We start from the raw sequence: 18,088 nt of genomic DNA, 5'->3' as shown, positions 1-18,088 counted from the left end.
GTAAATACTGAAGCTCACATGCCCAGAGCCCGTGCTCCGCAACGAGAAGCCACCACAATGAGAAGCCCGCGCACCGCAATGAAGAGTAGCCCCCACTCGCTGCAACTAGAGAAAGCCCACGTGCAGCAACAAAGACCCAACACAGCCAAAAATTTAAAAAAAAATTTTTTTTAAACTAATCAAAATGGTATAGTATTAGCATAAAGACAAACATAAACCAATGGAATAGAACAGACAGCCTAAAATAAACCCTCGTATACATGGTCAAATGATTTCTGACAAGGGTGCCAAGACCATTCAATGGAAAAGACAGTCTTTTCAACAAATGGCACTGGGAAAATTAGATATCCACATGCAAAAGAATGAAGGTAGACCCTTACCTAACACAATATATACAAAAGTTAACTCAAAATGGATCCAGGATCTAAAGTTAAGACCTAAAACAATAAAACTCTTAGAAGAAAACATAGGACAAAACATTCCTGACATTGGATTTGGCAATGGGTTTCTTCGATATGACACCAAAGGCACAGGTCACAAAAGAAAAAATACATATTGGACTTAATGAAAATTTTAAAAAATTTGTGCATCAAAGGACACTATCAATAGCGTAAAAAGGCAACCCACTGAATGCGATAAAATATTTGCAAATCATATCTGATAAGGGATTAATATCCAGAATATTTAGAGAACTAAAACAAAACAAAAAAATCGACAAAGAACATGAACAGACATTTCTCCAAAAAATATAGAGGAACAGCCAATAAGCACATGAAAGGATGCTCAACATCACTGATCATTACGGAAACGCAAATCAGAACTATGAGATACCACCTCACACCCACTAGAGTGACAACTATCAAAATAAAAGAAAACAAGTGTTGGCAAGGATGTGGAGAAATTAGAACCCTTATTCACTGCTGGCGAGAATGGAAAATGGTACAGGTGCTATAAAACACAGTATGGCAGTTCCCCCCATAATTAAAAATAGAATTCCGTATGATCCAGCAATTCCATTTCTGAGTATACACCCAAAAGAATCGAAATCTGGATATGAAGCGGTATTTGTATACCTACGTTCACAGCAGCATTATTCGCAACAGCTCAAACGTGGAAGCAACCCAAGTTTCTATCGACAGATGAATGGATAAACAAAACGTCAACACATACACATATGTGCCCGCACACGCACACACAATGGAACTTTATCCTGCCTTAAAAATGGAAGGAAACTCTGCAATGTACTACGATCCCAATTACATGAGATACTTGCAGTATCAAAATCATGAAGACACAAAGTACAGCAATGGCTGCCAGGGGCTGGGGGAAGGAGAGAATGGGGCGTTACTGCTTAACGCACAGAGACGTCCCGTGTTACAAGACTCAAGGGGACGGACGGTGGTGATGGCTGCACGCCGATGTCAGTGTATTTAATATCTCTGAACTGCACACTTAACAATGGTTAAGAGGGTAAAATTTACCTGTACTTTACCATAATAAAAAAAAGAAAACAGAAGGGAGGAAAACATATTTCTATGTTTGTACAGGTATAAAACATCCCTGGAACGATACCTAAGAAATGCCGAACAGCTGGCCCCTACAGGAAGAGAATACGGTTGGCTAGACGACCTTGAAGGAAGGAAACTTTACACCGTATACCCTTTTTTTGCTTAAATGTTGAGCCCTGTAACTGCTTACCTCCTCAAAAACTAAATAAATGTGCAAAAAATCTTGACAGCACTTGGAAAGAAATGAATAAATGTGAATATAACTGACTAGATGTAACAGTTGTTGTTCTTTTGGGGGGGGGGATTTTTCTTTTTAGAAACTTATGGCACTTACTATCTAAATCCGACAGAAACAGGAAAGAAAAAATAGTTGAGTCATGCTCAATTTAAGAACTGTTTACTGAATAGTACACGCAACCGCCAACTAGTAAATGCTTCCTCTTTTAGTCACGATTTTCATATCCTTTCTTATAACGCCCAAACGTAACTTATAAATTAATAGTGCCAAAGTTAAATGTGGATTATAATAGAATGACTTTTTCCTGAACCTATTAAAAGACATTCCAATTCCTTATTTTTATCCTGCAACAGAAACTATCTGATCTATAATATTTACACACCGTTCGAAGAACAGAAGTTCGCAGAACGAAGTTGGTAACAGAGAAGATGAAAAAAAAACAACACATTTTCACCGTTTGCCCTCAACCTCAAAAGAGAAAAACTTAAAAGAATGGACACATTTTATTTCACCATTTGTATATACTGGCGATAAAGCTAACCAGGCTGCAGCTGGGTTCCCCTGTAACTTTCCTTTGTAATCAACTGTTTCTTCTTTCAAACAACTGGATGTTGTGAGTTTCTCGTAAACCAAACATACTTCCTAAGAGAGGTACATAATATTAAAAATAACCGTGAACGGCTATACAGATATATACACAGACCAGATAAACCTAGAAACCTCCCGTTAAAAACTAGCACCTTAGGAGACTCCCTGCTTAAATGAATCCATTTTGGTAAAAAGGGAAAACTTCATCCACATCTACATGCCTCCGCCTGCCCCGTATTACAAGCGAATCCCGAAACGAAAGCCGAGAATCGCGACCTTCGAGGGAGGGTTCCTGCTGAGCGCACCCTGCTGGGGGCGTTTCTCCCCTTCCTCCAACTTCTCCAGAAGCCAGCGCCCCGCGAACACCTCCCCCCCCTCCCCCTCCCGAAAAGCAAGGCTTCGCCCGCGCAACGAACACCTCCTTCCTCCGTCCACGACCCGACGTTCCGAAGCGGCCGCCGAGGAACGCGACGCAGCCCAGCCCGGGGACGCGGCACCGGGACGGCCCGCAGCCGGCGACTCTCCCCCTCACCGGCCCCGGGAAGCTCACCCGACACGAACAAAAAGGGCCGAGGCGGACGGGGACTGGGGGCGGCGGGCGTCGCCCCCGGCCGGGCCCCAGGCTCGCCTTCCATACCCGGACAGGACCCCGAAACCCGCAGGGTCGTGGGAGCTCGGAGGACGCCGCTCGCGCAAACTTTCGCCCCGGGCCCGGCCCGGCGCCGGCAAGGACGCGGAGCGGAGCCCACGGAGGGGAAGGCGGCACCGAGACGCCCTCCGCCCAGCAGCCCGGGGCCCCACGCCCGCGCCCGGGACGCCGCGTGAGCGTCCCCCGTTCCCCGCAGGGCTGCTCACCGAGGCCGCGGGGACCCACGCGCTGCAGCTGCCGCCGGTCACTGGCTCAGACTTCCGAGACCCACAGAGAGGAGGACAGTGCGCGCCCGAACCCCCGCCCGCACCGCGCGTCCCCGCCTTCCGCCCGCACCTTCCCCCCACGCCTTCCGTCTCTGCGCTCGGTCAGGTGACCCGCTCCCCATGGTAACAGGGCGGGGGCGGGGCGAGTCGTGCGCCTGCTCCGCTGCTCCCGCCCACCTGCTCCGCTCTCTAGACAGTTCCCTGCCGACCGGCCGGGTACCGCCACCTCACTGCGGTTCCTCCGCACTCACGGTCACTTAGTCCCCATCCCCACCGACACATCGAGAGTCCCGAGAACCTACCGTTCGCCCATTTCCCAGCCAGCCCTAAAACTTCCACCACACCCACGGGCTCTGCAACATTCCTCCCACTAACCCTTCTCGACTCCTGCCTTCTTTGCGTTACAACTTTTTTCTTTGGCATTTATTACTCTTTGTCCGTCTGAGCTGAAGTTTGCTGGTTGTTGAAGGTTATGTGTGGTAGTGCACAAAAGTAATAGCTTTATCCTAATACAAAAACTGAAAAACTGTATTTCTTAAGGGCTACGTTCCAAGCACTGTCCTAAGAACCTGATGTATAGAGCAGTCTTATTTGGTCCTTACATCAAAGACAGATACAACATCTTCTTTAACATGCAAAGACACTGAGGCACAGTTTGCCTAAGTTTTCCGTACTAACCATGGAGTAACAGAGTACTTGACAAAATAGCATTAACTTAGAAGCATTTCTAGCTAAATTATTTAGTGCCATAATAATCTATGGTAAAATAAAAATCTGAGCATAAAAGAGATGACAATAAGATGAAAACTTTGCCCTCAGAGTTTGTGGTCTAATAGACATTTAAAAATAATTGCAATGGAAAAAAAAATAACTGCAATGGGAAGGAAGAAACAAAACTGGTTTTGTTCACAGGTGACATGGTTATGTAGAAAGTCCCAAAGAATTGACCAAAAAAAAAAAAAAAACCCTAAAACTAATAAGCAATTATAGCAAGGTTGCAGGATTCAAGGTTAACATACAAAAGCCAACCATTTTCCTATATAACAGCAATAAAAAATTGGAATTTGAGATTAAGGACACAATATCACTGATATTAGCACAAAAAATGAAACAATACTTAGGTATAACTCTAACAAAATATGTACAAAATTTATGTGAGAAAAACTAAGATTCTGATGAAAGAAATCAAAGAAGATACAAATAAATGCAAAGATAGTCCATGTTCATGAATAGGAAGACTTGTTATTGTGAAGATGTCAGTTTTTCCCAACCTGATAGATTTGACACAATCTCAGTCAAAATCCCGGCAAGTTATATTTTGGATATGAACAAACTGATTCGAAAGTTTGTATGGAAAGACGAAAGTCCCAGAAGAGCCAACCCAAACTGGAAGAAGAAGAAAAAAGTCACGGCCTGAGTGTTCCCAACATCCAAACTTACTGTAAGGCTGCAGTAGGGACTTCCCTGGTGGTGCTGTAGTTAAGAATCTGCCTGCCCATGCAGGGGACATGGGTTTGAGCCCTGGTCTGGGAAGATCCCACATGCTGCAGAGCCCGTGTGCCACAACTGCTGAGCCTGCGCCCTAGAGCCCGTGAGCCACAAATACTGAAGCCCGCGCACCTAGAGCCCGTGCTCCGCAACAAGAGAAGCCCGCGCACCGCAACGAAGAGCATCCCCCGCTCACCACAACTAGAGAAAGCCCGCGCACAGTAACAAAGACCCGAAGCAGCCAAAAATAAAGAAAAAAAAAAAAAGCCTGCAGTAATCAAGACTGTGGGTATCAGAAAAAGACTAGAAAAATCGATCAATGGAACAGAATACAGAGCCCAGAAATAGACTCTCACAAATACATTCAATGGATCTTTGACAAAAGAGCAAACGTATTCAATAGACAAAGGGTAGTCTTTTCAACAAATGTCACTAGGACAACTGGACTTCCCCATGCAAAAGAAAAAAAAATTTTTTTAATAATCTAGACACAGAACTTACCACTTTCACAAAAATTAACTTGAAACAGATCACAGGCCTAAATTTATAACTCAAAACAATAACATTTCTGGAAGGTAACATAGGAGGAAATCTAGGTGACCTCTGGTTTGATGTTAATTTTTTAGATACAACATCAAAAGCACAATCCATGACAGAAAAAATTGACAAGTTAGACTTCATTAAAATTTAAAAATTCTTCTTTATGAAAGACACTGTTTAGAGAACGAAAAGACGAGCCACAAACTGGGAGAAAATATTTGCAAAATGCATATCTGCTCAAAGACTTGCATCCAAAATATTCAAAGAACACCGAAACCTCAACAATAAGAGCCCAATTTAAAACTGGGCAAAAGAGCTGAACAGACACCTCACTAAAGAAGATATATAGGGCTTCCCTGGTGGCGCAGTGGTTGAGAATCCGCCTGCCGATGCAGGGGACACGGGTTCGTGCCCCGGTCCGGGAAGATCCCACGTGCCGCGGAGCAGCTGGGCCCGTGAGCCATGGCCGCTGAGCCTGCGCGTCCGGAGCCTGTGCTCCGCAGTGGGAGAGGCCACAGCAGTGAGAGGCCCGCGTACCGAAAAAAAAAAAGAAGATATATACCTGGCAGATGAGTGTATGAAAAGAGGCTCAACAGCGTGACATTAGGGAACTGCAAAGTAAAACAACAATTTGAAATATACCACTACGCACCTTTTAGAAGAGCTAAAATCCAAAACATTGACAAGGCCAAATGCCAATAAGGATATGGAGCGAAAGGAACTCTCATTCATTGCTGATGGGAACACAAAATGGTACAACCACTTTGGAAGGCAATTTGGAAATGACAAAGCTCAACATAGTTTCGACATATGAACCAATTATCACGCTCACGGATATTTGCTCAAATGAGCTTAAAACTTATGTCCACACAAAACCCTGCACGGGAATATTCATAGCAGCTTTATTCGTAATTGCCCCAAATTAGAAGCAAGCATCATATCCTTCAATAGGTAAATGGATAAATAAACCATGGTATATTCATAAATGGAATATTATTCAGCAAGAAAATGAAATGAACTACCAAGCCATGGAGGACATGGAGGAACCTTAAATGCATATTGTGTGTGAAAGAAACCAGTTGAAAAGGCTACCTCTTATATGATTCCAACCATGTGACGTTCTGGAAAAAAGCAAAATGATAGCAGCAGTAAAAAAAAGATCAGTGGTTGCCAGGGGTTTGGAAAAACCCTTGGAGTTTCATGAGTGCCAATGTGTCCTTGTTATGCTAAGGAGGTAGCTCATGGCTGAAATGTGGGTGGGGAATAGGGGCCCTAAAAAGCTTCATGATGGAGGCTGGTCACCAGAAAGACCAAGCACAAGATTACAGGGGGGGTACTTGCAGCCCCACTCCCCACCCTTCAGGAAGGGGAGGGTGCTGAAGAGTGAGTTCACCTATGGGCCAGTCATTTACTCAATCACGCCTATGTCATGAAACCCCAAATAAAAAGTCTGAACACCAATGCTTGATGGAGCTGCCTGATTAGTGAACGTATCAACGTACCAGGAGAGTGATGCACCTCCAACTCAAGAGACCAAGGCTCCTGCGCTTCGGGACTCTTCCAGACCTTGCCCTGTGTATCTCTTCACCTGGCTATCTGTGTACTTTATAATAAAACCGTAATCCAAAGTACAGTGCTTCCACGGAGTCACTCTAAGCGCCAGATTTGAAGGTGCATTCTGGGAATCACCGAATTTATAACCAAGTCGGACAGAAGTGCTGACGTCGTGAGGATGCCATCTGTGGCTCCTGTGTGATGTGGGTGCCGTCTTGTTAGAGGCCTTGTCCTTAACCTGTAGGATCTGACACTAACTCGGGGTAGCTAGGGCCAGACTGAATGAAATTGTAGGACACCCAGGTGGTCTCAAAGAATTGTTGCTGGAGTGGAACACACTGTACAATGCCAAGGGTGAACCCTGATGTGCAACAGTGTATCAACATGGGTTCATCATTTGTAACAGATGTACAACACTAATGTAAGAGACTAAGGGTGAACTGTGGGGAGATGGGAGTACTTGAGAGCTCTGTACCATTTGCTCAATTTTTCTGTGAACCTAAAACTGTTCTAAGAAATCAAGTCTATTAATTTAAAATATAATAATTACACAAATAGAGTTGTGATGGGTGTTTAAGGAAAAGCTCAAGGGCATATAGAGAATGGATAAACAACAAGGTCCTACTGTGTAGCACAGGGAACTATATTCAATGTCCTGTGATAAAGGAAAAGAAAATGAAAAATAATAGATATATGTACAACTGAATCACTTTGCTGTACAGTAGAAATGAACCTTATAAATCAACTGTACTTCAGTAAAATAATTAAAAACCAAAAAAGGTCAAGGGACTATGGAAAGATACAAGGGAACAAAAATTAGTCTAAGAGTTCAAGGAAGGCAAATTTGAAGATGTGAAATTTTAAACATTAAAGAGAAGATCCTAAAAGTTCCCAGGTAGAAGAAACAGGCCATATACCCATGGCTGAGAATCGGAACAGACTGGACTTCTCAACAGAAATGCCTGAAGTTAGAAAACAATGGAGCAGTGCCTTCAAAATTATGAGGGAAAGTGATGTCTAACCTGGAAGTCTATACTAGACTAAACTATGTCATTCCAGTTTGATAGAATGAAGACACTTCGATATCAATGAGGAATCAACAAGCTTCTCTCTCATGTTCCCTCCGTCAGGAAGTAAATGACAAAGGAAATGTACACTCAGCTGCACTTAGTAAGAACACTACAAGAAGGGAAAATGGGTTGAGAAGGTTCCCAGAGCACTAGAGAGGGGCCTAAAGAGTTAAAGGACGATGTTGAAGGGAGATTCTAGGATGATGGCTATGCAGTCCCACGTGAAACTGGGTGAGAGAAGGCTCTAGGAGAAACGCCTCCAGAAAAAGTCATAACGTATTTTTGTTTTGTGTTTTAGGGTCATGTCACACAGCTTGCAGGACTTTAGTTCCCTGACCAGGGATGGAACCCGCGCCCTCAGCAGTGGAAGCACAGAGTCTTAACTACTGAACCACCAGGGAATTCCCCAGAGTAATAATTTGAACATTGGGAGGGATTCTTGCTTCTGGGAGTGGGGAGGTGAATTAATAAGAAATTAGAGTACAGAGCGGTGAAAAAAAGTGAGGAAAATTGACCAAGAAATGTAATCGTATCACTCTACATGACTCATCTTTGAATAATATTTATGTAGACACAGTAAGATCAAAATATTATTGATTTAGAGTCAAACCGTGATCATAAATATATCAGCTATAGCTCAAATGTAGTTATTTTCCAGAACATGTTACTTTCTTTAGGGCTTTCAGTGGTCTGATAAAAAAAAAAATAGACCCACAAATACGAATATACGCTAACAATTACCATGGTCGGGTGTGACTACCCAAAGATGTTACTGCACGTTAAAATCTCTTTGATATTCCAGGTACAGTAGAAACCTAAAGTACAGTGCTCTTACTTAAAAGGATGCCTCTTAGATATCTTTCTGGTTGATAATGTTGCTTGTGCGAAGGAGTAAAGAGGCGAATGCATTTGTATTCAGTTTTCAGAACCGAGAATTTTGTCTTTTTAAGGTTCCTGAAATATGAACGCTATCTGAATTAGTAGTGTTATTTCTGAAGATTTAACTTCACCACCAAGACCAAAAACAGTCAAACCCTTGCAGACCACTTGATCTACTGATTTATGTAACTTCCTCTTCCTTTTAAAAATCTCAGCCACATGACAAACCAGACTGCCCTAAACTCCTTACTTCCTCATTAGCCTTTGTTCCAGAATACATTTCCCTCCTCAGGGTTTTATATTAACAAGGTTATGAACAATGCTTTGTTCAGAAGTGAAACTGCCACTCAAAACACTCCTCAGCTGACTTTCCTGGAACAAATTTGTTTACGTGCCTTCTAGAGAATCTCACTTAAAAGGGAACATGTTCCTGAAAAAAAACAAATGTAAATGCTATTTTGTCGACTCAATCACTTTTTAAATGCACAGGGCTGCTGTTTAAAAAGAACATTGAAGCAAATCATTTTGTACAGCCTAGACGTTTGGGAAAGACGAGTGGTTATTCCTTAGTAAATATTACTTTTTAAGTTTGGATTGCGTGTAGCTGGTTATTCAATAACAGAAACATTCCTCTGTAAGTGATAAGAGTCTCTCCTCCTAAATTACCATCCCCCCAGGTATTCACCACTTTTACAAAGCTATTTGTAAAGTGCCTTCATCAGAGACGACTTTGCCTCTAGTGAAGTGATCATCTGTCACTAGAGATTCCATCACAGTCATGAGCCACATGTCTCTGACATTTGATACAAATACGGTTGGTTGACATAACATTCAGTTCAAACATAACTTGCAAATATAAGTTAAATTAACTTACCGTATGGCATTTGTCTCCCCTTTCAGAGGTGTAGGTTGAATTCTGCTTTCTTAAAAAGTTAAAACAAATTTTATGATATTTAGAAACTTCTTTCTACCACAAAATATTTTGTGGGGCTGCTAAAAACCTTAAAAGCAAAGGTAAAACAACATGCGACTTTAAAGACAAGGAGCTTCAACTGTCATTTGGGTCATTTTCAAGGTTCTATTTTCTACCTTCTTGCATTGGCCATGATGGATAATAATTAGAAGGAAAGAAATTTAAATATATCTTATCCCCCTTGGTACAGGATTTCTATAACAGGAAATATTAAAAAGTAATCAATAATACATAAAATTTTACTGGTGTAGGTTTGAAACAGCCATGTTGGTAAAAGGAGGCAGCTCTTTGTACATCAGGGTTCAAAACAATTATTATAGGAACACTACAGTATGTTGTGGTCACTTCTTATTCCGTTTAATTTTTAATAATATCTGGAATACTTAAGAGCATCTGGGTTCCATTAAGAATTTAACGTCGAAGTCTCTGAATACATCCACATTCCACAGGACATGCGCCACATGGATATCTGTGTTGCCCTGGGTTCCATCTTTCATTGGCTGGTGTTTCTCTACCACACAGGAAAGTACTTTCAGTATGTTACAATTTGTATTTGCTTTTCACTGTGGAATTCTAGTTGAGATTCCTTCCCGAGTTGTGAATACACACACCCTGAGAAAGGATGCCAAATGCTCCGTTCCAAGTCACACGTGGCCAAAAGCGTTCCAGATGTTCAGAACCAACCATTTTAGTTGTGTTTACACAGCCAGGAAAATGCATAACTTCTGAACACTATTCATGTGGAAAATTACAGTAGTTTCTTTCATTTGTTTAGTTCCGTATGTGTGGATAATAGGGCAATTGTATTAATTTGACCTTTGGACCTCACCCTTGTCCTTCAGCTCTTGTTATAGTCCTTACCATATTTTACATGAGATCAGCAGTGGTCTTTGCTTTTCTCCCCTGTGGTTTCTTCTGTATTAATCATTACTTCATCTTACAGAAACTTCCCGAGGGCTGGGGCTATGCTTTAAAAGGTCTCTGATACCTGGAACAATTCCCAAGAAACAAAAAAGTTTCCTAGAATTCTGGAATTACTATATTTTCCTGGCTCTATGAGCCACATTGTTTTCCACATTTTTAACAACTCAGAACTTCAGATCTCTGTGATAATCAATAGGATAGTTCAGCTGCCGGGAGAAGAGAAGTGGAGGCAGTTTTCTTTGCCAGCCCTTCAGCTCCACCGCAACCCTGTGAACAGTCACCTCGTTGCATTATTAGCACTCCGGCTGTTACATTTTTAACTTAAGTTTGGACTCCTCGTTGTCACTGAAAATGCCTTCAAAAAGATTACTCAGTGAAGTAACTCACAACCACTAGGGTAGAAGCAGACGGTTTGTGCAGTTAAAAGCAACAAAACAAGGCCAGAAAGAATGTAAGGGCCAGAATTCCTTTCCGCCACCCCGGGCAGTTTTTAGGGGCTCTCATTTCCTCCAATTAGCCTCTTCTCCAGAGATTGACCCTACGAAGGCCCACCCTCTGCAAGGGGGGGGGCTTATGTGACCGTAAACCTAACATCTGTAAAAGGGGTGGATCAAAAGAGCAGGGGACACTTTGAGGTGTCAGATCTAGGCTGGCCTTGGGAAACTGGGCGAAAGAGGTGCACCGTTGTTACCTGAAGCCAAGGGTCTGGATAAGGATACTCGGGAACAGCAACAGGAACGATCAGAATTTTATGCCCGTGGGGAGGTGCAGAGAGAGGGCTCTCAGGATTCTGGGAGGTGGAGCCACACTCCGTGGCTTGGCCACTAGCACAATAGCAGGAAGTAGTCCCCGTGCTTCGTACAAGTAAATCTCCTATTTGAAGAACAGGGCTGGCACTGGAACTCTTGAAAAGTAACAAGATGACATGGCTCTTTTATTCTTAAATCCCAAGAGCCGATGTAGGATGCATGCCCCGCTCCACACAGTGGGAGGCGCCAATACCATCCTATCTCTCGTTTCTAAATCAAGTTAGAACTGGCTCCGAGCGGTCTTCCAGCTAACTCTTCCCGGTTTCCCCAATCGAGCTGCAACAGACCTTAGGGCGTTACTTTTCCATCTGCACAGCCTCTCCATTTCCCCTGGGACCTCCCTTCCCGAGGCCCATCTGAGTAATTTACTCCTGTCAGCCTCAGAGCCGTTTTCCGGGGACTCCCCGTCACCATCACCCTGGTCCTTACACCCCTGGTCGCCTGTATCCCAGACTCCTGCAGCCCTTCCTTCACACACCCTCCTGGCTTTGGAAGAGCTACACCTCTAGTAGCTTCCTGAGAAAAGGAGTATGAAAGGTAAAGGCTTTGTTTAAGGCTTTGCATTTCTCAAGATTTTAGTCTCGATGACAAAAGAAAATAAAATCATGGAAAGTGGCATTTTGGAAAGCCAACCTTGACTGAAGAATTAGTGTTAAGATGTGAAAGAGGAGTCTTTTTCTGGTTATACTTTGCTCTGATGCTATTCTTACTGTTTCTTTTGAACAGCCAGTTCTTTATAAAGTCATACATCCATTCATTTAAAACTCTGCATTCTCCAAAAGCACACACTAAAAATAACAGAGCATATGGGATAAACAGGGTTAGGGCAGAACACACCACCCAACTTTATAACAGGAGCACCAACAAAAACAACAAACTACTATTAAAAAAAAAAAATAGTTCAATCTCCACTCGAGCCTGCCCTATGCAGCCTTTGAACTTGGGGGCTTGCATTTTCCTCTTTGAGATATAGGGGCGTTTGTTTCTAAGAGACCAGATTTCTCAAAATTAGAAATCTGATTTAGGAGCCTTCATCTTTTTTTTTTTTTTTTTTAAACACAAAGGAAAATACTTTCGCAACTTCCTTCTTTGTCTTCATGGCTTTACCAGATAGCTTAACATTGGGAAATGCATATCAGCTCCTGAAACCAACCACTAACCCAGCCCTTGCTTTCACTAAAGGAAGGTACCTCTGTAGGATTTCTTTCTTAAGGTGTTTGCATATTGCTATGGCTTGCTTTTTAATTGTGAAGAAAGTTTGCTCCCAGCCTCTTGGAAATCCCATAACAGCATCATCACACTGTATCACCCCGCATTTATCAACTGCATGAGCTAATTCCCATTCCCCAAACACATGTGATAGCAGAACAAAGCAGAACAAACCATACACTTTGTCCTTTGAAAGACTTTAGGGCAAACACCACGCCTAGAATCTTAACACTGTTTTGGTTTGTTTTTTTGCATCCTGTTTCCTCAATCCTCTCTCCATGTTTTTCTTTTTTGCTCTACAAGCCAAAAAAAAAAAAAAAAAAAAAGAAAAGAAAAAAGGCTTGATTTAATAGTATTGTGTTCAGCTGTAAAAAGAAACCTAAAATAAAGTAGCTTAAATAAGATAGACATTAACTTTTTCTCACATAAAAGAAATTCAGGGGCTTCCCTGGTGGCGCAGTGGTTGAGAGTCCGCCTGCCGATGCAGGGGACACGGGTTCGTGCCCCGGTCCGGGAGGATCCCACGTGCCGCGGAGCGGCTGGGCCCGTGAGCCATGGCCGCTGAGCCTGCGCGTCCGGAGCCTGCGCTCCGCAACGGGAGAGGCCACAACGGTGAGAGGCCCGCGTACCACCAAAAAAAAAAAAGAAATTCAGAACTAAGATCATCTCATAATACAAAATTCCTGCTGTGCTCCAGCCATCACATCCACATCCCAAACAGAAAGAAGAGGAACAGGTGGACCTAAAAGCTCCCCTCCTTTAATGAAGTGTTGGGGAATGGGAAATTTCCCCCTCTACCCTTCTTGAATTCTTGTGGCTGGACTCAATAAAACTGGCACAAGACAGATTAACAGGAGAAAAAGAAAAATTTTCATCGTAGGCACAGAGGCCTCATAGAAATGGGACCTAAGAAGTGGCCAAAGCAGGCAGCTTTTATACTTTTTAGACAAATAAGCAATACATTTGTGAGGAATTGACAGGACAAATAAGCTTAGATTTGGGTGCCCAATTAGTGAAGAATGGAAACAGTTTGGGCTTGCGGCCGTCAATTACAGAAGTAATGAGGTTTATTTACAGAGGCTTCTCGGCCCCGAGATCCAGATCTTTGGTGGCAAGGGTGTCCTTCTACCTCCATATGCAGGAAGGGCGCCTTTCACATGAGAGTACATTTCCTGCTTTTGGGTAGACTGAAGGGAGGGTCAGAGTATTCCTCCTGTGTTGGCCATTTCCTAAGTAACTTTAATTCAAAATAATCAATACGCCGTGCGAGGTGCACTTACCCAACAGAAGCCTTCTGAGAAGCTTCAGAGACCACTTAAATTATATCTCACTGGCCACATCTAGTTGCAGAGGGGTCTAAGAAATAGCGTCCTGTAGCCAAGCACATTTCCTGGGGTTTTGATATTACAGAAGGGAGAATGGATCGTGACAGGCAATTGGCATTCTTTGCCACAGTATTATTTCAAAATATTTAAAGTGTATTGGCTTTTTTTTTTTTTTTTTTTTTTTTTTTGCGGTACGCGGGCCTCTCACCGTCGTGGTCTCTCCCGTTGCGGAGCACAGGCTCCGGACACGCAGGCCCAGCGGTCACGGCTCACGGGCCCAGCCGCTCCGCGGCACGTGGGATCCTCCCGGACCGGGGCACGAACCCGCGTCCCCTGCATCGGCAGGCGGACTCGCAACCACTGCGCCACCGGGGAAGCCAAGAGCATTTTTTTTTCTTTTTTTCTTTCCAAGAGCATTTTTAATATGCCAGAAACCGTCAAAGGTAAGTAAAACTTGATTTCTGTCAGTAGAGGAAATGAATATGATGTGCAAAATTAGTCATAAAAATGCATGGTAAGTCACACAACGAGGATTTAAGCCCTGGCACGGATGTACCACCCAAACCCACATTTGTTTAACTTTTCTCTTTATATAAAGAGATGGCCACTTGATTTCCAGTCACAGCCAGGGGCAGAAAAAATCATCTTGAAACAGACCTTTCTTACACAGGAGGAGGAAGAACCAGTTCAAGTTCAGTTAAAGAAGTCAGAGACTTCTTGGAGGAGAGGAAGACGACGTGCCCGTCGCCCGTGCACATTCTCAGGTTCCGGGGATTGGAACGTGGCCATCTTTGGGAGGTCGCTGTTCTGGCTACTGCACCACCCCAGCACACGTGGCCTCTATGAAAACAGAGACTGTTTCGCTTCCTGCCCTGGACACCACTCCCCACGGCCACCTGTGACGCAACCGTCAGGCCGCCTGCTGCTGGGAATTCACTGAGACAGGTCCTAGTGGGACAGACCCCTCCTCTGACACACTCAGAAGCACCTAGGCAACGCGCACAGGCGCCGAGCTGCTTTTTGCTCCGCCAGAAAAAAGGCCTGAAGGAAATGTTAGCCCCAAACATAGGCAGAACAGTTGATTTGAAGGCAAGCACATTTCACAGCAACTCCAAGCCCAGATAAGTAAGTACAAGAAGAGAGCACTACTGACATTGAAACATTAATTCCTAATAGCTAATATATAAATATACAGATAGATATTTTAGCTGTTAAAAGTAAGTGAACATCCGAAAGAGCAGGTTGCTTCTAGGTGTAAGAATAGGAGTACAGAACTATTAGGACATAATCCTGGAGATTTGCTTCTATGTATATATTCTCCTCATATATAATTTCAATATATACATTATTTCAAATATACATAATTTCAAATACATATATGTGCATATATACCCACATATCTTCTATGCCACAAGAGAATGAAAATTAAATATAGAAGGGAAAAAACCCGCAAGCCAATAAAAGTAGGAAGGGGATAAGAAGGAAGAAAGTGATAACTGGAAAATAAAAAGTAGGATGGACAAATAAAAAGTAGAATGGACAGATATGAGAAACATGAAAGGATAGTTTCATTCTATTAAAAGACAGAAGCTCTCATTCATACTGTGATAAAAAACAAATTTCAGCTCTTTGGTCTTTAAAAACCACACATTAAAAAATTTTACATTGTAAGAATGGAAAAGATATTCAAGGCAAACACTGATATAAAGAAGATAGGTTAACAACATAAATATAAAACTAATTAGACTATACGGCAAAAAGCTTTTATTAATGAGATAGTCATTCCTTAAGCATGAACCTATTCATTTGTCCCGGGGTATCCACTGGGGACAGGTTCCAGGACCCCTCATGGATACCAAATCCGCAGGTGCTCAAGTCTCATATAAAATGGCATAGTATTTGCATATAATCTACATATACCCGCCCATATACTTTAAATCATCTCGAGATTACTTGTAATACCTGTTACAATAGAAATGCTATATGTAAATAGTAATAAATACAATGTAAATGCTACAGCAGTGTGCAAATTCAAGTTTTGCTTTTGGAACTTTCTGGAATTTTTATTTCAAATATTTTCGATCCAGGCTAGTTGATTCCACAGTTGCAAAACCCATGGATACTGAGGGCTAGTTGTATATACCTATCAACACAGCTTCAGATATACAGCGACCAAACATTGACAGAATGATGAGGAGAAATCGACAAATCCTCAACCATAGTAGGAAAGTTTATTATAACTCAGAAATCAAAATATCAAAGGATATAAAAAATTTAGTATAATTAATAATAATTATTAAAAGAGATATAGAACCTTTTTTTTTTTTTTTTTTTTTTTTTTTTGCGGTACGCGGGCCTCTCACTGTCGTGGCCTCTCCCGTTGCAGAGCACAGGCTCCAGACGCGCAGGCTCAGCGGCCACGGCTCATGGGCCCAGCCGCTCCGCGGCACGTGGGATCCTCCCGGACCAGGGCATGAACCCGCGTCCCCTGCGTCGGCAGGCGGACTCTCAACCACTGCGCCACCAGGGAAGCCCAGAACCTACTCTTAACATGTAAAAATGTATCGTACTTTATTGTGAAATCCACATGGAGTACTCACCAAACTGATAATATTAGGCCACACTGAAAAATTTTAAACAGAGCCCTAAAAGCAGAATTCATAAAAGATCACATTTTCTGACCACAATGCAGAAAATGTGGAAATTCACAACAAAATAATAATAATAAATCAAAACAAAACACACCTCTTCCTTTTGAAGATTTACAATCATCCTCTAAAACAGTTAACCCTTGAACAATGGGGTGTAGTGGTGCCGACGCCCAACTCAGTCAAAAATCTACGTGTAACTTTTGACACCCCCAAAACTTAATAGCCTCCTATTGACCAGGAGCCTGACTGATAACATAAACAGTAGATTAATACATATTTTGTATGTTATATATATTATATGCTGTGTTCTTACAATAAAGCTAGAGACAAGAAAGTGTTAAGAAAATCATAAGAGAAAACACATTTACAGTGCTGTACTGTATTTATGGATGCAGTAAGTTTACGTCCTCTGTTTACAAAATGAATCATCTGCCAGTACCTATATCAATAGCCTTGGATAATACACGTAACATGCAGTGTTTTGTATTGTAACATGACAAAAATACTCATATTTACAAGTATAACGATTCATGCACCGATAACGGAGCAGCAGCAATATGACCGCTTATTGTAGCCTCATGTAATCAGTACGATTGCTTCACAGTAGCTCAGCCTGTACGCTAATGAATGAGTCTTTATAAAAATTTCCTGGCACACAGAATTACAGGCATATTCATAATACAGTATTGGAAATACTGTTACGCTTTAAAAAAGAACACTTACTCGTAATGGTAGGCTGACATACAGTTCTTCCAATTATGACACCGAGGCATACTGTACTGTAATTCTTTGAAAGCAAAGTTATAAAACAGTTAGAAAACATTAAATATCACTTACCTTATGCCTATGTAAGGATAGGCTATCCACTTCAATACAAGTCTTGCACACCTTGTTCTCCATGTATATTTTTGTATATTTATTGAAAAGAATCTGCGTACAGGTGAACCCACACGGTTCAAACCCTTGCTGTTCAAGGGTCAACTGTAACTCTTGGGTAAAGCAAAATAGAAACAAGGGTCTTAAATTAACTTAGTGTATTGTTTTTCTATATCAAACATAAAAACAAAACACATACCAAATACTGAGAGTTACTAACCATTTTTAACAAAGTTGATGGACTTGATTTATCACTCATTATTCAGATTAGAATCAAACTTGCTTAGTCTTACACATTTTTGTTTACGTAAACCAGGGAAACAATTTGATAGCAATCTACCGAATAAACCAGAGTGAGAATTCACAACTTATTATGTGCCAAAAAGATTTAGGTAAAAATGGAAACTTCGCTTTGTCCAAATGAACTATCTAGGAACTAAGCCACAAAGTGCAAAGTTAATGGTCAAGTGATACTGAACATGCAAGATGAAATATATGGTAAACATAACTTAAGATCTGGCAATCTTTTAAGTTGATCCTT

General features: G+C 42.1%; 1 protein-coding gene across 4 annotated transcripts in view; it reads right to left on the bottom strand.

Moving 5' to 3' along the window:
* SDCBP (syndecan binding protein) overlaps positions 1-3,481 on the bottom strand; it is a 32,532-nt gene extending 29,051 nt beyond the window's left edge. For 2 of the 4 annotated variants that reach the window (XM_059043670.2, XM_059043671.2), the window contains exon 1: positions 3,190-3,481. The gene's annotated coding sequence lies outside the window, so the exon portion shown is untranslated. Of the gene's footprint in view, positions 1-2,884 lie in introns of all 4 variants that reach the window. The other 2 variants (XM_067017118.1, XM_067017119.1) reach the window with 2 other exon arrangements.
* Positions 3,482-18,088: the final 14,607 nt, after the last annotated feature.

Source organism: Kogia breviceps, chromosome 17, assembly GCF_026419965.1.
Source record: "Kogia breviceps isolate mKogBre1 chromosome 17, mKogBre1 haplotype 1, whole genome shotgun sequence".
NCBI lineage: Eukaryota > Metazoa > Chordata > Mammalia > Artiodactyla > Physeteridae > Kogia > Kogia breviceps.
The sequence above is the reverse complement of the archived record's forward strand: the minus strand, read 5'-3'. Positions and strand labels throughout refer to the sequence as shown.